This window comes from Pinus tabuliformis, chromosome 5_2, assembly GCF_031772625.1.
Source record: "Pinus tabuliformis cultivar Carrire ecotype Pingquan chromosome 5_2, CPIR1, whole genome shotgun sequence".
NCBI lineage: Eukaryota > Viridiplantae > Streptophyta > Pinopsida > Pinales > Pinaceae > Pinus > Pinus tabuliformis.
In genome coordinates, this window is record NC_142306.1 from 620,876,080 (window position 1) to 620,892,641 (window position 16,562).

Consider the following 16,562-nt stretch of genomic DNA (forward strand, 5'->3'; position numbering starts at 1 on the left):
ATCTTCCATGAAAATGTTTTTCCAACGCAAGTAAAAACATCTAATAAATGTTATATACTTTCAGTGCCAAGAACTTATTGTTCCTTAAAAGAAAAGAATAGAGACAATCCTACTAGTTTTATTTACAAAATGCCTTACCCAAAATATTCTTAAAGTTATTCAAAGCTTTGGAATTGTTTTGGTCATTATAATTGCTTCATAGGAAGGAAAAGTTTTCATATTTTGTGTTGCATTTATTTTTAGTCTCCTTAATCCACCACACACTTTGAACTAGCTCCCTCCTATGAGAAGAATTTGTCCATTGATTCCTTCTTCTTTTTATATTGTATAGGGGTTTTGAGAATTCGGGTTTTATATCTTAACATTTGAGAGAGAATTCCTTTCTTTACTTATGATTGTATAAGATTTGTGAAAAGTCAGCCAATATATCATGATTTTGTTAAATTATGATTATTTGTAATTTTGATTGAACATACTTAATTGCAAGTGAGATGGTTGCTTCTAATGTATATTTTAGTTTCTTTATATTTGCTAAATTGTGTGTTATACTTCTTAATGATGTTTTAAAATGGATAGCATGAGTATCATAAATATATTTAATATTCCAACCACCTTTCCTTTCAAAGGGTGAATTTGAGAGGCCTCATCATAAAAGACCCCTATTCTTATTTATCCATTATCCCTTCACAAATATGTCTATGAGGTTTGGGAGATTTTATTTGTTTATAGGTTATTAAATATGTTTAAGCTTTGAATTGCACAAATGTATTGGCGTACTTACCATGTTGTAAAAAGAAATAACATTTCTTGTTATGTAAATATCACATGTAATAATAAAAAGTAATGTTCTATAGAATTTTCTATTTATCCTTTTATAGCTTCTTTAATAGAATACCCTAATCATTCATTTGTGAGATTCTCCAACTCTTTGCAAAACTACGTAGGAAAAACATGCGATATAGGATGAGCCCATGAACACGCATAACATTTTTTAGTAAAATATTATGATGAAAAATTAGATGTTACATATTTTTTTAAATTGAAATCCTAAAAACTCACATTTTAATCTTCAGTGAAAATAACAATTTTTAAATAACTATGTCATTCCTCTAATGATATTTATGAAAAAAGATATTAATGTCTTATAATGTGTCAAATTTGCATACAATTAAATTATAGTCCTTACAAATTCCTAGAAAAGTTAACAATCGAATCTTTTTCATGTCATCTAATTTAATATTAAATATATAACTATAAAAAATAATATATAGAAACATCATCAAAGGGTGAGCTCATAAAGATTATGGTCTCAAAAGTGCCCTACTCTCTCTCTCTCTCTCTCACTCTCGTATTCCTTCTCTCCCTCTCTCTTCACTCTCCAGTTGTGTTTCTATCCCCCCCCCCCCACTTCTCTCTCTCCATATATATCTATCTCTTTCTTACTCCCTCTTCCTCCCTCTTCCTCTCACTCTCCATTCTCTTTCCCCCCCTCTCTCTCTATTGGTGTGCAAAGATAGGCCCGGGTTTAGAGTGAATTAGCCAACAAAACCCCTCAACCACCATCCCTTTCAACATCACCTGCGAGCAAGTGATGTCTCATCCAAGGCATCTATGTGAGATTGCAGGAAACTAGATAGTTCTACAGTGATGGAGGTGTAGATTATACACTTTCCATTAGTATTTATTCATTTGAAACATAAAATTTAAATACACCCCTATTATGCACATAAAATCCAATGTATTTAATATAACCAAAAATAGAAAGCATACAATTTATCACATTATGTGTGGGCACACAAATTAATCCAAACAATATCTTTTATTATTACTATGAAGTCTACATTACATTCCAACTATCACAGCTCACCAGCGTATTAGATCAATTGTTACATTGCAAAATCTCTTATAGAACATCAAACTACATCATCAAAACACACGCACTAGTATCTATGTCTCTCTTTTACTTCACAACTTTATTTATTTATAGATTTACATTTGTGTGCAAAGCCAAAAAGAAACCTATTTTACTATTGGTGCTAACTATTACCATGGGCCAAAACCCATAACCTAAGCCTAGCATCTTTCCCTATTTTCCACGTTCCATATGGTAACCCTTAGCTGAATTTCCTACATGGTATCCTTCTATGTGGTGCTTTTATGCATAGATCCCAAATTGTTTCTAAAAACATCTCTTCAACTGGCCCCAAACACTCACATGTGGTTCATCTTGAGTCACTTAGTACTTATGTTATTCTTTCATGCTTCTGTCTTCTTTGAAATTATTTTGTCTCCCTATCATTGCCTTAGTTCCATTGCATTACCCAAAATTTCGTACACTACTCCTACTTCCTCAAATTTTCTTCCTTCGAGAACTTGGCCTCAAGGTTGCAAGTACAAGTTCTTTCCTCCCTCGTCATCTTCTAAAACCTTCTTGGCCCAAACCAATGCACCTATATTTTACACAAAGATCTGTATTGAACCTCTTAGAAGGTGTTGGGTTGACTCCTTCTGAATGTTGTAATCAATGCAACTTCGACCATCTTCACATTACATGTCAGTAACTATACTCCTTTGTTGGTTAGGTGCAATGCCCCCCATGAAATCTAAGAACTGTTGTTACACTCGACTTCCTCAGTGGTACATATAATTTTGAAAACTACATTGCATCATCCAGACTTGGTGTCTTTACTAAACTTTCTACAAATTACACAAATGCTACGAATACCCCTGATGTCTTAATTATGGCATTATTCTTTGATGCTCCTCTCTTGGTGGATATTGTTTGAGCTTTCCACCAATTTCTAACTCTGCAACTCATATTCTCTACCATTCTAACTTTCTTAAATCGCTCTTTGCTCTCCCTCTATCTTAGACACAATGAACTTGTTTGAAAAATCTCTAAAATATAGAAGTTACTACCATACTATGTCATAATTTGAAATGTGTCAGACCCAATTCCATATGTCATCCCCTTTAATTATCCCAATGTGTACTACCTTAGTGTGCATACTTGGGAAAATGAATGTTCTATCAATAACCATTCATGTTAGATCTGCTTCTTTGAATAGATCATCATCATGATAATGAACTCATTTGTTCATTAATTATATGGTTTTTTGTCCTTTATGTGGCCATGGTGTCCCCTCCACATGGATAAATGTGATGTATTCTAGAACTTCTTCCATTTTCTTCTTCTATTTTTTTTCCCTCTTATTAGTTATTTCTATCTTTCTATAAAAAATATGTTATCTGCTCCCTCCTGTGTGTTTTGAACAATCTATTTCCTGAACTATCTAGGCAAAACATAAAGATACTCTCTCATTTCTTTTTAGAACTATGCGGTCCTCCTCACTATGTGGTAAGTCAATTGCTCTTGTAGATTTTTAGCCAGCTTCATTGACAAATCCCTCCACAGGTTCCCCATTGAGCTTCTCTAACTTGATATCTCCTACCTTTGTTACACATATGATCACAGAAGGACCCAACCAATGCATCTAAAACTTCTCTGGATGCTTCAGAAATTTAATATCGTAGAGAAAAACCAAATCTCCTGGCTAGATCTTCTTCTTCTCTATGCACTTGTCATGCTAAGCTTTATCACACATTTTTTGGACATTCTAATGAAATCCTATGACTATCCAGTCTTCCTCTAATTTTAGCATCTATGAAAGTCTCTTCTCTATCACACAAGAATTAGTTAGGTTTTCCAATGTAGCAATGCACAAAGTGGGCACTATGAATTCCATAAGCATTACTACTTCTTGTCCATATACCAACTTGAAGGGTGTATATCCTGTTATTTTTTGACATATGGTCTTGTATGCTCATAGAAATTTTAGAACCTGTAGATCCCAATCATCTAATATGTTTACATTACAGACTTTTGTCGGAGTGTTTTCGAAAATTTTATTGAGATCCTTGATAGTTCCATTTGCTTGAGGATGATGGGGGGTGCTCTTCTAGTGATATATCCGAAATTATTCTATCATAGCAACAATTTTCTTATTAAAAAAGTGAGTACTTTGATCAGTCATCAATATTTTAGGGCATCCAAACCTCATTATCACATTTTCAAATAGAAACCATGTAGTTGTCTCTGCACTGTAGTCGCAAATAGGTTCTGCTTCAGACCTTCTGGTAAGGTACTCCATTATAGTTATTATGTATCTTGCTCCTCATATTTTTGCAAGTGGGTTGGTAGGTCCAATGAAATCTATTTCTTACTTTTCATATGCTTTTAGTGTTACATGTGGAAGCAATGGAATCTCATCCCTCCTAGATGGATTCCCAACCCTTTGACATTCATTGTATTTTTGGTAGAATCCCTCACCATCCTTGTCAAGAGTGCACCACCATAGTCCTATGTGGTAGCCTTCCCCACATAGTGGCCTGTTGAAAATCCTTCATGTGCTTCTAACATTATTAATGACATCTCATGTTCCAACACACACTACTAGAGTATGCCATATACATGAAGCTTGTACAAGCATCCTACTAGTAGTTAGTAATCTACAGGCTTCACCACTAGTTATTTATTCTGTGTGACTATCATTAGGGGAATTTTGAAGTCTAAAATGGGCCTCCAAAGGAAATTATAAAATAATAGTGGGAATAATAAGACAAGATTAGATTACATCATCAAATTTTAGAGGGAAAAAAGAAAAAACTATTTTTTCAACTCATATTTTCAACTTATCTCCCTATGGGTTTACTCAAATTTCAAGAAGAAACACTCGTTGGATGAAAATTTTGATTCCTCATCCAAGGAGTACCCATGTTGCATACTTTCGATGGACCCTACTACACAAAAAATGAGAAATACATGAAAAAACGTGATTGCAATCACGTTTTTTCATGTATTTCTCATTTTTTGTGTAGTAGGGTCCATCGAAAGTATGCAACATGGGTACTCCTTGGATGAGGAATTAAATTTTGCATCCAATGAGTACTCCTGCTTGAAATTTGAGTAAAACATTAGGGAGATAAGTTGAAAAAGTAGTTTTTTTTTTTTGCATGTGGTTCACGAGCACCCTGGTCAGTGAGTGATCGCTACGTCCACGGAAAAATCTGGGCGATAGCTAGGCTAAATCGCCCCTCGGCCTACTGCAAGACCTGACCCCAAGGGCTCCGGGTGGATTCGACCCTGTGACCTCCCGATGGCAAGGCATGGTTTTTGACCAACTGAGCTAACCCTTGGGGCTAAAAAAAAAAAGTAGTTTTATTATTTTATTATTTTTAATCTTTTTACTTTTTTACTCCAAAAATGGTGAATCATCCCTTATGGTTGACACCATCATCTTGAATCCTATTGGTTCTTATAAAGTTTATTTTGGTTGTACATTTTTCTTAGGAGGCCCATTTTAGACCTCAAAATTCCCTTAATGATAATCTGATGAGGCTACTCCTATACTAGATAATTAAATAATCTCTATGAAGTTATTATTGACCATTTCTACTGCAAATAAGTGTGCATCTAGTAAATTGTCATCAAGGTTTCTTTCATCTTCCCTAGTGACAATGTGTGACAAATGTTCTAGCCCTGCATTGAGTCTTCTTGGTTTTATGATGACCTCAAAGTCATACTCTTGAAAGAGAAATAGTTATCTGCATATTCTCTTCCCCAACACTAGCTTATTAAAAATCATCTTAGTTCAGAATGGTCTATATACATTATGAAATGTGACCCTAGTAGGTAATGTATGAAATTCTGTAGTGCATATACCATTTCCAACCCTTCTTGTTCTATAGTAGTGTATTTTTATTCAACTATGGATAATTTCTAGCTAGCAAATGCAATAGGGTGCTCTAGATCCCCCTATCCTAGTTAAGTTAACACTTTTCCCAAGGCTATGGATGAGGCATCCACATGAATATAGAAGTCCTTTCCCCAATCTAGAAAGACTAAAATTGATGCAGTAACTAGTTTTTCCTTTAGAGTATCTAGAGCCTACTGACATTCAACATTCCATTGGAACTTAACTTCTTTCTTCACCATTTTCTCCAAGGGGGCTATAATCTTTGTGTATTCCCATATGAACTTTATATAGTAACTTGTATGACCCAAATTTGTCTAGATTTTCCTGTATATTCATAGCTCATGTAATGTACTAAAACACAAGACAAGAATCTACTCTACTCTTTAAACAACAAAAACTAATAGATCGATGAAAATAATAATCAAGAAGAGGAAGATAATCAAAGACACATAACACAATTGTTTCTCTGGGGAAATCCACTGCTCAGAACCCCGACTATCTATTCCATTAATCAGAACTTGAGTGATAATACAAAGTTTGTTCTCTTAAGAACATTTCCACACAAGTATGATCAACCCTTTGCCTCACAAGCCCACGCTGACCAACACTTAGCCAATTTCTGCTGCCTGTTGAGCCCCTATTTCCTTGCACAATTCCTGAGAGGAATAGTCCATATTTAATTGGGAAATCCTTCCTCCATAACTGCGCAATCCAAATCTAGGTCCTCTTCTGATTGCATGCATGATCTGTACAACTCGAATCATTTTACAACTGATAGTACATTGTCCCTGCACTCTAGTCTCAATTAGGTCTTTCTCTGAACTGACATGCATGAGTTTCTCTTGAGTGAATCTCCAGTTAGCTAGAGTAGCACTGAGGATGCACCAGTTCACCAACTCACTACTAATCCTCTACTAGTTCCACAAACAATTAGAACTATTTTAACTTTCTAAACTCAGTCAAACCAAGTTATCTAATTATAACTCAAATAAACTCATCCTGGGCCCCTAAAATTTAGGGGGGACATATACGCGACCACATAAAGAATTCCAACTTGAAATTCATAAGCTAATCAAGTCAATTAAACTTAATTAACTATTTACAAGTTTCTACGAGAATAGAATTCGATTTTAATTCTCAATTTAATTCAAGGAAAAATTAAACTAGAATTTCTTGTTTGACATTTCTCAACACTCCCTCTCAATAAGAAAAGGATTATCATCTACCTTGATCCTTTGTGAAACTTGAATTTACATCTTGACAATGCCTTTGTCAAAATGTCAACATCTTGCTCCTTTGTGGGAATGTACTCCAACAACATAATCTGCCTCAATACACAATCTCTGAGATGATGATATCAGATATCAATATGCTTGGACTGATCATGAAAAACTGGATTTTCAGAGAGTTTGATATAACTCTAATTAGCACTGTAAATCACAATTGGATGATCCATCTGTTGACCAAACAAACCAATCAGGATCTTCCTCATCCAAACGACCTCACATGTTTCCTAAATTACAACCATGTACTCTACCTCTGTCGAACTAAGTGCAATCGATCTTTGTTTCCTGTTGTACCAATAAAATGTTGCTAACCCAATAATGAAGATCCCTCCTGATGTGCTCTGCCTGTCGGATGGACTCCCTACCCAATCTGCATTGGTGAAGCCTTGAAGCTTCACTCCCTCTATCCATCTATACCACAATCCATACTGAGTAGTGCCCTTGAGGTATCTCAACACATGCTTTTCCGCCTTCCAATATAGTTTGGTAGGCCTAACCATCACTTGACTACGCTGGTTAATTGCATAGCACATATCCAATCGTGTGTTCACCAAATACATGAGTGAACCCATAAGCTACCTGTAAATAGTAGATTCCACTACTTCCCCTGAAGTAGCATCCTCTTTCCTCCAGTTACCTGCTAGAGGAGTCTCCATGGGTTTGTTGCTCTCCATGCGGAACCTCTTGAGTATCTCATTGGCATACTTTCCATGAGACACAAACAATTCCCCATCACCCTGCCATACTTCCATGCCTAGAAAGTAATGCATGAGCCCCATGTCCTTCATCTCAAACTATCAAGCAAGGTCCTCCTTGCAAGACTTGATCAGTTGATCATCACCTGTCAAAATCAAATCGTTGACATATAACACAATGATAAAAAAAAAATCCTTCCACCACTATGTGGTACAGGTTTGCATCCGCTTCACTCTTGGTTAAACCCAACCCAGTGAAGTTTCTATCGATCCTAGTGTACCAAGCACGGGGTACATGTTTCAGCCCATACAACGCCCTCTTGAGCCAGCACACATGCTGTTACACAGTAATTTGTCACCATTGGTCACCGTCCCTGTTACCCCTGTTTCCGTACGTTGGAGGACGCATTCCAGGACCTGTGAGCAGTGACATAATCTAAAAGCACTTGCATTATGTTCCCCTGAGTATGTACTTCATGTTCCCTGAAGACACCTTCTGCAAAATATCCCTGAAAAGTGCCCTTTTCCCATTAGCGCGGGTCCACAATGTCTTACCCGCGCCAATCACTGAGATCCTCAAAAGAGGGTGCGACCATTGGTGCTCTGTCTTAGAACAACACCCGCGCCAACCAAGTTTGGTAATGATTTTTGACAAACGCGCGCCCAGATGTTTTTTCCCTTCAGATCACGAAGTCTTTTGAGGATAAAGTTTATCTGATAGAGGTCGAGAGTCATCATCTATCCTTGACATCTATCCACAGCGGCTTTTCGGAGATAATGCCAATCCACAATGGGTGTCCTGATGCATTGTATCTTCCTCCCTTCTCCATCTATAAAAGTCTGTCCTCATGCATTAGACAAGCTAGTTTTGGAGTAATGCTAGTTGTGATTATGCTTGTCTTGAGTGATAGTAAGAGTCTTGAAGCATAGGGAGGTTATGCTGCCGGAAGTCTGAGAGAGAGAAGGTCTATTGCAAGACATACATAGCTGCTCGCCCAGCCAGAGGAGAGGTTCAACGTTAGAACCTTGGTTGTATCTTTCTCTGTTTATTATTCATTAATAAACGACTACTATTATGGTTCCAATCTCATTGTTCATCATGATAATGTTTGATTTATTTCCTTTCTGACTGAAATATAGTTGTATTTTAGTGGATTTTATGCTTGTTCTCGTTTCTTTCTTTGCATGTGCAGGTATCCATACGCAGGGATCGCAAGGATTGTGACCTACCGGAGCAAGGGAACGGGAGTATCAACTCTTCTTCGACATTAGCGTTGGACTCCAGGTTGGTTCTCGTAATCCACTTTCAGTATGCAACTAGGAACTTGCATAGTAGCATGATTTGATTGTTGCTAGACCCATTTTGGGCTAGTGGGATCGCCTCTGTCCGCAGAGGGGATTTACCTCTCCAACAATTTGGCGACTCCACTGGGGAGGAGCTATTTGTTGTTTGATTCATAAACCTTGGACGGAGTCTGAAGCACGGCCAGGCAGCCTTTGAAATGCTATTGATTTGCATTAGCGGAGTAGATCAACGCCACTTCAGTCGATCTCCGGTTTGGTTTATGAACCGAACGGCTTGGAGTTTTTCTTGCCTGTTAGTTTTCTCTTGCCTGCTTGCATAAATGAGCTTTCTGGGTCAGCTTTAGAGCTGTTTCTTGCTGTTAGATCTGTCTGAATACTGTTGACCAGACCCTGGGCTATTGTATTTATTTTTTGGGCCAGCAAACGCGGTTGGCGCGTTTTTATTTCTGACAGTCGCGCCAGTTGGCGCATGTTGCACCACAGCAACTCGCGCCAATTCCTGAATAGCGCAAGTTGCAGGCTGACAGTCGCGCCAGCCCTGTGAATTTTGCCAGTGTGTTTGTTGGAAGCTCTTTAAACTCAGATTTTTGTCTCTGTATATCTTTTGCAGCCTCTGGAAGTGTGTTGGACCTCTGTTTGACTGGTTGTTACCTTTGTCCTTCAGTTGTTTGCTTATTTCTATCGATTTTGTATCCCAACCCTAGAGCATCTAGTGGCTTTGCATGTCGAGCCTTCTATGGGAGTTTTTGGTTTTTTATTGTCCAGTCAACTTTTTGGTTGTTTTCCGCACCTGTCTAGTAGTTGTTAAAGCTTGTTATTCTCTGCTTCGAGCAATTCACCTCTAGCTTGTTTGGATTTTGCTTGACTTCATTTGAACTTAGATCACATGGTTCATTGAAGGTCTTTGCGCTTTTCTTTGTGTTGACAGTTCATCTTGGTGTTTCAGATTTGGTTCTCTTTGCATTAAGTGAATTCTGTTTGTTTATGCTTGTTAATATCTCTTGAGATTTGCTTAAATGCATTGCCATTTTAAAAAGAGAAAAAACAAAAGATCTTTTTGCATTATATTAGTTAGCATTTATTGTTACTTGTTGCTTTTAAAAAGAAAAGAAAAGAAAAAGTTTCATTTCTTGTTATTAGCTGCATTAGGATCTTTGTTGTTTGTTTATTGTTCATCTTGTTTGTTTGAAAATCTCAACTCTCCTGTAGTTAGAATTCATTGAACGAAATGATATAATTCTGGCATATAGTTTGCATTTAGGAAGTTTTGAGAGATCACATACGGTAGGACCAAAAAACTGAAACTTAATTGAAGATCAACTGTAAAATAAACCGAATGAACCTAACAACACATTGGAACCTAACGCACATATTCTAGAGGTCTAGGCTAGAGACGTGTTCCGGCGTCGTAAAACCTGGTAACTATTGCCTCACTGATGGTTGGGTGATTCCTCCTGAGAGACAATAAGTACCAGTACGGATTGAGCTCCCATGTACCGTCGCGTATATACGGGAGACCCCACTAGGTTATCATCCTTTATCCACAGGAAGCCAAGTCTGCCGCCTTACAAGCCGTAATGCACTGAACACAGCATTCGGGAAGATTGACTGTAGTACGGGAAGTCCTTGGTTTTCATCTGATTGCCAAGGTGTATAAGCAGTTTTACGAATTGTTTGGTAAACCCTTTGCCTAGTTCTCCAGAGTAGTCACTTTTGATCCTTTTCGGACTCCCTAAAAGAAAAGGTTCACCTGAGCATTTTGTCACTTCGAGCTCACTAAATATTCGAAGGAGACTAGAGTCATCTTTTCGTCGTTTTCTTGACTCTGAAAACATGAAAAGGTCAAGTTAAGTCCGTGCGTCTTAAAATTTATTCGGCCACGATTCACATTTACCCAGTTAGATCTTGTTTGCGTTAGCTTGAGTAGGGTTCTTTCTCGTTTTCAATGGCATCCTTCCCTGAGTCTACCGGCCAAGGTGTTCCCCTGGATGGAAACCCTAGTCCATTTCCTTCTTTTGGAAATGTCGGTGCTCCGTATATGGCAACTTTGTCTTTGCCTGGGTTAACCATCGGTTTGCCCGTATGGTTGTTTTCGACCTCGGTAGTCCCGAGTGTGATGACTCCTGTTCCACCGTCTCCTCCACCCGAACAACATCATGTTGATTCTAAGGTGGACCTCTCCCCTTCTTCGCCTATTTCTGCGTCCTCATCTTCTACTTCGCCTGGCGAAAGTCTGGATTCAAGTAACCAGGTGGCTAAGAAGAAGAAGAAGAAGACGAAGAAGAAGAAGACTCCTAAGCGAGAGGTTAAAAGTACAACTCAAGTCGAGCTACCTTCTGCTCCTCCGCGGAAGGTCAAATTTCCTTGTAGGTTGTGCAAGGAGGACCATCTTCTTCGCGATTGTCCTGGTATTCCCAAGGTCTTAGAAGTATGGTCTCGCGATCCGGCCCACCCCTCATCGTCCTCTGAAGCTCACGGCGATGCTACTCTATTAGCTGGAAATGGTAAGGGAAAAGGGAAGATTCGAATCCCTTGTAGACTTTGTGAAGGCAATCATCCCCTTCACCTTTGTCCGCTCATGGATAAAGCCTCTGTTGTCTTGGAAAGTCTTACAGCTCCTTCACCCCAACTACCCATTGGCTATCAACGTCTCTCTGCAACCGCAGATCGTTCCCCTGCTGACAAAGAGATCGACCAAGATTCCTCTCTTGTCCAGCCTCCTCTTCCTGAACCTGGCTCTGCCAAGCCTGTTCCAGACCAACCATTGGTCGGAAAGAGTGTCGACTCGAGTTCACCACCTGATCACTCTGTTTCAGAAGAGCATAATTCCCATGTTCTTCTCGTCTCCTCAGATTCTCCTGAGTCCAGAAATGACTCTCCTATCCCAGCTGCTCCCGAGAGTCCTGCTTCGGTCCCTTTAGAGCAGGGGGGCAATCATACGATTCCCCCACCAAGTAGTTCAGTCGTTTCCTTCGACTGGAGTCGTTTGACCACTTCCCGCATCCCATCCCATGTGCCTTTCTGGGTTACGGTACACGCCTATAATAAGGCGATACCTGGCACTGTTTTGGATGAGGGTGCATCTGTTAGTCTTATGCCTGCCACTACTTGGCAAGCTTTGGGTTCCCCACAGCTTGTGCCAGTCGCACCGAATCTGATGGCTTTTGACGGAGGAACTAGTCAACCATTAGGGATCCTTCCAAAGTTCCCTATTACTTTGGGAGGAAAAACCGTCTATATAGACGTATCGATTACCCAAGGTGCTTTAGATTTCAGTCTTCTCCTTGGACGTGACTATGTTTATGCCATGGGGGCCCTTGTCTCTTCACTTTTCCGTGTGGTTTGCTTTCCACACGATGGAAGAATTGTGACTATCGATCAATTATCGTTCGTTCGTCCACGGGTCCCTCCTGCGCAGTCGTCATCCCCTCCTGGTTTTCATCCACCAGTTGCATCTGCCCCACCACAGATCAACTATGTGGCCACCTATCCCGTGCCTGTATCCAGTGATGCCACCGTTGTGCATAGTGTCCTGGGGGCATTGGGTCCTGACTTCCGAGATGTTGTCCTTCCACTGGGAGTGGCACTCTTGGAAGCCCCGACTTCCTGTTCATTATGATGAAGTTCGGGCGGAGCATAGTTCCTTTTCCTATGTCAAGCTCCTTAAAAAATGAAACTAGGCTTGGTCGGAGCATAGTTCGTTTTCCAGTGTCAAGCTCCTTAAAAAAAATGAAACTGGGTCTGGGGTGGAGCATAGTTCCTTGTCTTGTGTCAAGCTCGTTAAAAAATGAAACAAGGGTTATGAGGATAGTTCTTTTACTGTGTCAACCTCATTAAAAAATGAAACAACTCCCTTTCCAAATCGAATCTTTTGATTAAGATCTCGTAAAATACAAGTCGAGTCTTTCACAGATCTCGAGAATGAACCTTCATTCCATCCACCTCGTTGAATGCAATGAAGCTTGGGGGGCATGTACCTCGATTTGCGTTATCATGCTGGGGGCATGCGAACTTATAACAAGCATAGTTTTTCGTTTCAAGCTTGTGTAAACATGAAACCGAATCCAAGCAGAGTTCTCCATGGTTCAAGCTTGTGTAAAAATGAACCCATACCCGATTCACATCTTGTGATTGCCGCCTATCTGCTAAATTCTGTTAGATGAGCCTTGGTTGTTTCATTCCATCGCCACCATCTCTTTGGCCGATCATATGCTTTCACTTGGTTGTTTATCCTTTCCTGAGGAACCGCAGCGATGAGTGGTTTTATTAGCCAGCCTCTTGACCATTACATGTTTTGAGCAGTTCCACCATTACCGGAACCAGTTGCTACCCTTTATACCACTCGTTCCTCTAGGACGAGTCGCCTTTACGCTCTTTTCTGACTCGTAAAATATGAAAATATTGCCGAGTATTTTTCCCTTTTTGACTCGTTAAAGAGAATAAAAATGGAGGTCTACTTTCAGCTCTTTTCTGACCGTTTAAAGACGAAAAGATTGCCGAGTTTTCCCTCTTGACCGTTAAAACATAAAAAGATTACCGGGCTTTTGTCGTTTCAGACTCGTTAATGGTTACGAAACGACATGATCTCGATCGCTTTTTTAATTTTTCAGGTCGAAGTCACTAATTATGAAAAGTACTCCTCGATCGTAATGGTCGGGCGATTCTTTCGAGCATTGTTTTATACTTTTTCAGACTCGAGAGACACAACTCTATGAAAAAGGACACCCCTGGAGTTTCCTTTTCTGCTGTCTTTTCAAACTCTCTAAACATGAAAAGACGCCGAGTTCTTCCTTTGTCAAACTCGTTAAAACCTGATGACATCAGATTCCGTCAAAATGACGCCTCACAAGCATATGCTATCCCCATCAAGCTTGTAAATAAAAATAATTGGGGTACTCGCCAGAAATGGCGGGGGAAAAAAAGGAACCATAATTACTGTCGTGTCGACAGTATGTCGCTCTTGAACATGGCACTTCTCTGCTTTCGTGTCTGGGTGGGGATATCTCATCTCATTTTTCACTTGCCTCTGTGGGTTTGGATAATCCTATTTGACCTCTCATCTGCTCATTGCCTCGTCACCATGACCTCTGATCCATTGATGTCAAATACTGCCAATTCCACTATCGTGCCGTCGATATGTTCAAGAGAAGTTGACTTTTGGAAAGAAACAACCTCCCTCTGATAGCTCGCACAATCTTGATTCACAACATTATCTCTCTGTCTCGTGTCGATGATGTGGGAAACATTATGGCCCACCTTCGATCAAGGTCACTTCCTGTCGACTTCAGCTCATTATCTAGGAAGCTGATCTAGAGACTCCCTTCCGGTGCCTTGGAGCCTGCATGCCTCAATGGCAGGTTCTTCGTGTTCGACGTGAGGTTTTCATCATTGGCCTCCGATCGAATGATTCTACGGGTGTTCGACGTCAGATCACTAATTCGCACGCCGTAGATTGTACCTATAGTACCTTGAGGGCCATTGTCATTATTGGTGGTACCTCTCGCGTCTGTTAACAGTTTTCAATATTGACTGGTAATCAGACGATGGTCATGCATGTTCGACTTCAGCTCACATATTCGCATGCTTGAACTTGTACTTTTGTTCGGGTCGAGATGGAGCGCAAGACCCTGGATTGTGTCTGTTGTAATCCAGGCGTGATTCTTGATACATGACTCATTCATTGGATGGCTGCGACCATACCTGAGTCAATTCATTGATCCTAACTAGATGGCTGCGTCCATACTATGGATCTAGATTATTATGTACACTCTTATGGATGGTTGCGACCATACCACATATATCATGTACTTGGGCTATCAGTTGTATCTCTCAATGCAGATTCTCGGCGACAGCTACATGTGTTCTTGTAAAGCATTTCACCCCTCTCTCTCTCTCGGGCCTCATACTTTAGGGGGCATCTGTTACACAGTAATTTTTCACCATTAGTCACCGTCCCTGTTACCCCTGTTTCCGTACGTTGGAGGACGCATTCCGGGACCTGTGAGCAGTGACATAATCTAAAAGCACTTGCATTATGTTCCCCTGAGTATGTACTTCATGTTCCCTGAAGACACCTTCTGCAAAATATCCCTGAAAAGTGCCATTTTCCCATTAGCGTGGGTCCACAATGTCTTACCCGTGCCAATCACTGAGATCCTCAAAAGAGGGTGCGACCATTGGCGCTCTGTCTTAGAACAACACCCGCGCCAACCAAGTTTGGTAATGATTTTTGACAAACGCACGCCCATATGTTTTTTCCCTTCAGATCACGAAGTCTTTTGAGGATAAAGTTTATCTGATAGAGGTCGAGAGTCATCATCTATCCTTGACATCTATCCACAGCGGCTTTTCGGAGATAATGCCAATCCACAATGGGTGTCCTGATGCATTGTATCTTCCTCCCTTCTCCATCTATAAAAGTCTGTCCTCATGCATTAGACAAGCTAGTTTTGGAGTAATGCTAGTTGTGATTATGCTTGTCTTGAGTGATAGTAAGAGTCTTGAAGCATAGGGAGGTTATGCTGCCGAAAGTCTGAGAGAGAGAAGGTCTATTGCAAGACATACATAGCTGCTCGCCCAGCCAGAGGAGAGGTTCAACGTCAGAACCTTGGTTGTATCTTTCTTTGTTTATTATTCATTAATAAACGACTACTATTATGGTTCCAATCTCATTGTTCATCATGATAATGTTTGATTTATTTCCTTTCTGACTGAAATATAGTTGTATTTTAGTGGATTTTATGCTTGTTCTCGTTTCTTTCTTTGCATGTGCAGGTATCCATACGCGGGGATCGCAAGGATTGTGACCTGCCAGAGTAAGGGAACGGGAGTATCAACTCTTCTTCGACATTAGCGTTGGACTCCAGGTTGGTTCTCGTAATCCACTTTCAGTATGCAACTAGGAACTTGCATAGTAGCGTGATTTGATTGTTGCTAGACCCATTTTGGGCTAGTGGGATCGCCTCTGTCCGCAGAGGGGATTTACCTCTCCAACACATGCGACTCATGGTCGAAGGTCTCAAAACCTTCAGGCTACTTTATGTACACCTCTTCCTCAATCATGACATTAAGTAAGCCTATATTTTCATCCATTTGATGTATCTTCCAACCCATATATGTTGATAGTCCAATATAGATCTGATCGATGAGTACCTTGCAATAGGAGCCAAGGTCTCATCATAATCAATCCCCTCTACCTGTGAAAAGCCACGGGCCACAAACTCGGCCTTACGCTTCTCCACACTACCATTTGCAGCTTGTTTTACCTTGTAAAGCCATCGAGAGCTCACCACTGACTTGTCCTGTGGCCTCGAGACCACATCCCAAACACTGTTACGAACTATGGAGTCATACTTCTCCACCATAGCATCAACCCAAACCGGTTGCTGCACTGCTTCCTCAAAGGAAGATGGCTTTGTCTCAACACATCTTCTCATAAGAGCCATGTATCTAGTGTACCTCTCAAGTGACCTCCTCTATCTACACTGAGATGTGGGTGCTCCCACATTCTCCTGTGCATC

At 40.1% G+C, this 16,562-nt stretch overlaps 1 protein-coding gene across 1 annotated transcript in view; it reads right to left on the minus strand.

Annotated features, from left to right (window-relative positions):
* Window positions 1–16,562, minus strand: part of LOC149160573 (uncharacterized) — a 42,992-nt gene that overhangs the window by 6,427 nt on the left and 20,003 nt on the right. The window lies entirely within an intron of this gene.